General features: G+C 34.4%; 1 long non-coding RNA gene across 1 annotated transcript; it reads left to right on the forward strand.

Moving 5' to 3' along the window:
* The first annotated feature begins 400 nt into the window (after positions 1-400).
* Positions 401-1,145, forward strand: LOC149512647 (uncharacterized). Its single transcript, XR_016332077.1, has 2 exons — positions 401-804; positions 920-1,145. It is a non-coding gene; the product is annotated as an uncharacterized LOC149512647 (long non-coding RNA).
* The last annotated feature ends 5,856 nt before the right edge of the window (positions 1,146-7,001 follow it).

Raw genomic sequence — 7,001 nt, forward strand, 5'->3', positions numbered from 1 at the left:
TGGGGTGACTTTCTTTGTTTACTATCTTCATCTTTGTCAGTTTTAAAGAACTTTTGTTATTGAAAGATTTTTGTGTTTCATGCATTTTATGCATCTTTTTTTGAAAATTTGTTGTTGTTGTTATTGTTAGTTTTAACTTTATAACAATTTGGTTGCTTAATAAAATTTATTTGACTTAAAAAATAAATGTTTTTATTGAATGTTAAACAGAAAACTTTGTGAATTTTGAATGAAATATTTTTGCTATAAGTATACGTTCCGTATTCAATTTGATTTTTGAAGTTGACGTACGTATAATCGGCAGCAAAAAGAAAAAAGTTTTTCGCTTGTTGTTTTGGATTTTGCGAATTGTCAACGATGAGTAGTATGATAACAGAAGCAAAACAAATACTATACTAGTAAATCGTCCACGTTAGTCAGATTCTTCTATGCCACGAATATGGGTATCTCCCTGCCTATAAATACAACAACTTGTGGTTGAGCTAGGCAAGTTTCGAAAGTTCTTTTTGGACGATCATCCGTATAAGAAGTAAATTTGTTCTCTAAATTAATAACTTCTCTCTTTCTCAAAACGGAGGACAGAAAATTTGTTAAGATTGCTCAAGTTATGATCATGATCATTCTGATGATTTTGAGTGGATTTTTGGCTCCAATGATGGCATCAGCAAGAACACTAAATGGAAAGCCGGTGGTAGCCGCTGGTGTGGCACTTGACAAGGTTCTTATTCCGCCAATTGGGCCTTCTTGCGGCTCCACTATTCCAATTAGCAAAGGCGCATGTCCTCCCCCGGCTTCGGTGCACGGGTGAGCTATTCATGCATACTATAACAAAGAAAAACTTTTTTAGTATTTTAGAGAACTTTAATAGAATGAGAATTTGGAAAATTGTTTCTTATAATTTTTCTTTTTTGGGATGTAGGTAGAATGGTAAATTGGGTCAGCAGCATAACATAAAAGATAATGAAAGGATTAGTACTGATTAAGTATACTTGTGTTGCTGTTGCTTTTCTTTTTCTTCTTTTGCTGCTTTGATTTTATACAAGGGGAATATTGTTGTTTAATTAGGCAGTAGGCCGCTTGGATATGTAGATTGGATGGGCAGAATCATCTTTATGAAATATGGGTTCGACTGTCTGTTTTTCTTATGATCTTTATCATTACATTTTGTATTAGTCTCTGTCTCATTTCTTTGGTCTCTTTTTTTTTTCAATTTTTTGTTAAATGAATCCGACTTTGGTATTTTTGTAAAAATATTATATTGAATTAAAATTTTGAAAGTCAAAATTTTACAAATCTTATTTTTTACAATTTTAATTATTGTTTTATAATTTATTAAAAATAATAATCAAAATTGGACAAACCATGCAAACCATATAATTTAACTTTCTTTTGCTTTAGTAACTCTCTTAAGAAGAAACCATGCAAACCCGAGAAACCATGCAAATCAATGGAGGAGATAGCCTCGATGGATTGAAGTTCCGGACAAATTTTGAAAAATTAGATCGCGTAGTGCTTGAAATCAATGTTTGTCGTCATCCTAGAGGGTAGTTTCGGGTCTAAATCATATCGTCCTCATTGTTCAGCAAATGGGCAACGCAGTTCACATGTAAGTGGCCCATTAGTAACCAATTTATTATTTCAGCAGACCAAATCTTGTGATCTTGGAGCCCGAATTGTCTTTATTTTTTAACAACAAATTAATTATCTATTTTATCTTACAAATATATATTAGTGTAAGAGTTCATTTTTTTTTAATTTTTAAATTAAAATGATTAACTATAAGTGTCTAGATTCACTTACGCAATATAAAATTTTTTTAATTTTATATTTTAATAGATGTAGACACTAAATTTATCTGAATTTTTTATTAAGTTTCGGTTTAAAATTTATTGGATATATCAAGTTTTTTGGCCGAAGCCCGATTTCAATTCAACTAGACTTCAGGCGCAATTTCAATTCAACCAAGCTTGAAGCCCGATTCTGATTGGGCCCAAGGGCCAGTTTTGTCTTTTTAAGCCCAAAGCTTTTATTTTATTTTATTTATTTATTTAAAAAAATACAAAAACAAAAAAATACAAAAAAGAGAAAAATACAAAAACAAAAAAACAAGGGATAAAAAATTTAAAAAAAAGGAACAAAGGAGGCAGGGGATGCTTGTGCACAGCACCACTGGCACCACCTACCTTTGCCATGGCCTTATGCCACATGCTAGGCCTTCTGCCTGAGAAGATTGGATAAAACAGAGAGAGGGCTAGTGCTTGGGGTGTTGTATATGGCACCCTCTTTTGCCAAGCCTTGTGCTACTCATCCAGGCACAGGGCATGGCTAGGACTTATAAATAGAGCTCCGTGCCAGACCAAGGGAGAAGGGAATCCCTGCCAAACAAAAAAAAAATTTTTGATAGATAAAAAAGAATTTTTCAAAGTCAAAATTTTCTTTTCTTTTTACAAAAAGAAAACCATGCAAACAAAAATTACAGTCTTTGCCAAATTGGCGAAAAACCCAGTGCCAAGCAAGACCTGCAAAAAGAAAAGGTTTAGCTTTAAAAAAAAAGAGGGTTTGACTAAACCGTTAAAGTTTGATCTAAGGCATTTTGTTGGGATTTGGGTGAAATTAGGCCCATATTTGGGCTCAGGAGGCAAAGAGGAATTTTTTGGGAGATTTTGAAAATTTTCAACCATCAATCGACTACACCGATGGCAACTGATGCGACGGACGGCTACCGACCGGTTATGTTTAGAGAGATAGTCTGAGAGATGGAGAGGGTAGAGAGAGAAAGAGCCAAAAGAAATGAGCTAAAAAAATTTGGATTTTTATAGAAACTAAGAAAAACCAAAATGATGTTGTTTCAATAATCGTCAAAACGATGTCATTTTGAGCACATAAATTCATGCGTCAGCCCATGACTTGACCTGGGGTCTATTCACCCAATCCAACAACTTGTTTGACCTTTGGCTCCTGATCAGTTCAACTGAATTGGTCCAAACTGAACCAGATCGATCCCGAACCACTAGATCTGATCAAACCGCTAATCGAGATATTTGCTTTAGGACATCTTTCTCTTAAAAAGTCTTCATGGATCTCATAAAATTACAAATTTGCTCATCCTCAGTCAGTGTCTCATGTAAGCTGTAAAATGAAATATATGTTTGGTCAAAAGAAGCCCAACAAAATAGTGAAGATTGCTTTCCTACCGATTTTGTTTCAAAGTTACATGAGAAGGTGCATTTGGATCTCACACATAATGATTTAGAAGACTTAACCAATATTTGGGTCAATTAAGTAAAGAAAAAAAAGCTTTTGTAAGAAGTATGGGTAGATTACATCCTTCATTCCAGTAGTGATCGATGAATAGTTAGTTAGGGCAGCTATACAGTTTTGGGATCCATCATATAGATGTTTCACTTTTAGTCAGGAGAATTTGGTGCCAACTATTGAGGAGTATTTAGTTTTACTTAGGGTAGAACTACAGTGTCCAGATAAAATGTTTCCCCGAAAGTCAAAATTAGGTTATTGCAAAAAGTTGGCCAAGCTTATGAGGGTTAAAGTAGAAACCATTGATTCTTTTGCAAAGGCTAAAAGTGAAAATCTTGACATCTATTAGGTCTTTTTTTGAAACTTCATTCAAGGGCATTTAAATGATGATCAAGGCATGGTTGTATTTGCTCTAGCATTGTGTGGCAAGGTGATATTTTTAAAGACTTTAGGTTACATTGAGATAACTATGGTAGACTTTTTTAAGCAAATTAAAACCCAAGCAATTAATCTTGCACCAATAATCCTGGCTGAAACCATTAAGTCATTAAATTTCTATCAATGAAATGGAAAAAAATGGTTCATAGGGTATGTACTGCTATTATATGTGTGGGTTAAAAGTCATTTCAAGTGTAAAAAAAGTTCATTATCAAAGTTGTATCTTTGAAACAAAGCACTAATCAAAGAGTTCTGCAAAAGCTAATGGCCAACATTAAAGACTAAAGAAGAGTGGGTTCTATTCTTATGAAGGCTTACTCGGGATAAAATTGAATGGATGGTACCTTGGATGCCTCGAGTGCCTTTGTTGTATCATAGAGAAAACGAGCCGTGGATACTGCCATTAGGGTTATAGGGTGTTGTGAGTTATGCTCCGTTGATGGTGCTTAGGCAATTTGGTGCAAAATAGTTTGTTTTTGCTACTCATGGCCTGGTTCAAGTAGAATTCGTTTATGGGGAACCAAATCCCCCAAAAACCTCAAAGTAATTGATCCAAGCATGGAAGAAAACACGAAGAATGTGATTGGGGCCTCTTATTGACAAAGTCACTCATGATTATCGAATTTGGAAAACAAAGTAGCCTAGAGACATAGTACTCTCTCTTGATGATGGCTCACACCAATTGACTAATCTTTTGACAGAAGTGCAATTAAAAGAAGTTGAGCTTGTCAAGAAAAAATTAAAAGCTAGAAAAAAAGAAATAAAAAGAAAAAATTTGAGACTTCGTAAGAAGGTGGGACATTTGAAATATAAAGTAAAAACACATGGAAGTAGATTGTAAAAAATCATAAAAGAATGAGATGTAGCCAACAATAATTTGAAGGATCTGCACTAAGGAAATAAGAGATTATGAGTTCAATTCAAAATCGAAAAAGTCACTAAGTCTTACATTAGTCGACAACGTGAAATCGATGAGCTCCGAGAGGAAATGAATCAATGAAAAAGCAAAGCTCAAGAAAAGTAAGAGGAGACCACTCAAATTTCTCAAGAATATTAGAATTGGAAGGGTTATACTCTACAACTTCAGCAAGATTGCTGGAATGCCAAAAAGAGAAGGAAAGGTTAAAAGCCATGCTCACTAAAGAGAAAAGAAAGCACTTTGAAGTACTAAATGAAAAAGAATCATTTCACTGGATAATCAAAGGGTTGGAGTTACAACTGCAAGACCATAAGCACCATATTTAAGCAATAATAGATGAGTAGCATAAAAGGAAAAAAGATTAGATCTTCACATGTGATTTGAAAAGAGATAGCTGTATGAGATGGCAAATAGAAAGCTTAGGGAAGTAATAGTACACGAAGCACTTGACCAATCAAGTTTGCAAGGTAGTGAAAAAGGTATGAGAGATGGTTGAAAAGGTATAAGTATTAAGAAGAGAGGTCAATCTTATAGAAAAATATGGATAACGCCTAGTAAACTTTTTAGATGAGGTGAATGACCATTATGAACAAGTCAAACATTTCTATAATATAATTCTAGGATGATAAATCTCATGTAATAAAAGTTCTATGAAATCAATGAAAATTTTTAGTGTTGAAATTTATCCAAGAGCAAATATTTTCCATTTGCATTCATGCATCATTTGCACCATTTTTGTTTTCTTTCAAAAAATAAAAATAAAAAATAAAATTTTTGACACATGGCATTATGATTTTTTTCAAAAAAAATTTGTGGTAATAAAGGTTTAAAAATAGCTCGCCTACCAAAATTTTAACTCAACCAACTCGTCATTCATATAGTACTAGGACTCCAATGAGAATCATGGAACAAGAACAGGCCAGTCGATTTGAGAGAATTGAGAAACCTCAATAAGAACTAAGAAGGGATCTTAGTATAATAATGGATATGCTAAAAAAACTTGACAAGGGAAAAGTAGTGGAAAGAAATCCTAGCTTTCTAGAGCAATCATCAGACATGGTGGATCTTGTTTAACCTCTAGGGTTTAAGCCGCGATCGACCCAAGCTTTTTAAGGAACTAGAGTACAAATTCCTACTCTCGGTGGATATTTCAATCCTTATTCAAGAATGACATCCACACCTACTCTAGGATAATTTTAAAATTTTATTAATCCCGTTATGATGAAAAACCACTCGAGCCAATCTTGGTTCTTGATTTGAATGATCCCAAAAAAAGAGAAAAGTTAGGGATAAAGGCACTCGAGAAAGTAAAAGATACTAGTGCCCAATAGAATATAAAAGTATTAGAAAAAAGATTTAGGGTCGTAGAGGGAATGAATCTTTGTGGCTCCACGGATGCAGCTGAGCTATGTTTGGTCCTAGACGTGGTCATTCCACCTAAATTCAAGGTCCTTGAATTTGAAAAATATGATGGCACAAAATACTCGATGATCCATATTACCATGTATTGTTGTAAGATGGCTACACATGTTTATGATAAAAACTTGTTGATGCACGTATTTCAGGATAACCTTATGGGATCTGCAACTAGATGGTATGTCTAACTAGATAGGACTCGTATTCATTCCTGGTTAGAGCTTACTAAGGTATTCCTTACACAATACTGGCAAGTCATGGATCTGGTTCCAAACCATCTCTCTCTATAAAGTATGAAGAAAAAGGTAACATAAAGTTTTAAAAAGTATGTATAGAGATGAAGAGATGTGGTTGCACAAGTCCGACCTTCTCTCATCGAGAAAGAGACAATTGTCTTATTTGTGAACACTCTAAAAGTACCATACTACAAGAGATTGATAGCCAATGCAACCAAGAACTTTACGAATATGGTGATATCAGGTGAGATTATAAAAAATGTCATAAAAAATGACAAGCTCGATGCAAGAGAGATAAGCAAAGTAAAAAGAGGTGCAGCACCAAAAGAAAAAAGAACGAAGCCCAAGCGATAAACTATGTAGGGCAACAGATCAGAGGATTCACTCTATACCCCATTATAGTGTACCAAACCCATTACCCTCCCATAAATAATGTTACTTCTATCTCTCATCCATATCAGCCATACCAGCCATTACAACCACTAGCTTATCCACTTCAGTTTCAACCATCCTTTCGGATACCCACCTATTCCTACAACTGTCCTGCTACACCTACAAGACCATAATGGAGACCTAGTCCAAATAATGGTCTGAGAGCTTCAAGAAATACGCAAGAAAAACCCATTTTTATCCCTATTCCCCTGACATACATGGATTTATACCCTCGGCTTGTTAAGAAATATTTACTAGCCCCTACTATTGTTGAGCCTTTGAAACCTCCATTTCCCAAATGGTAT

Source organism: Durio zibethinus, chromosome 22 (assembly GCF_047325235.1).
Source record: "Durio zibethinus cultivar Kanyao isolate XHJ-2024 chromosome 22, ASM4732523v1, whole genome shotgun sequence".
Taxonomy (NCBI): domain Eukaryota; kingdom Viridiplantae; phylum Streptophyta; class Magnoliopsida; order Malvales; family Malvaceae; genus Durio; species Durio zibethinus.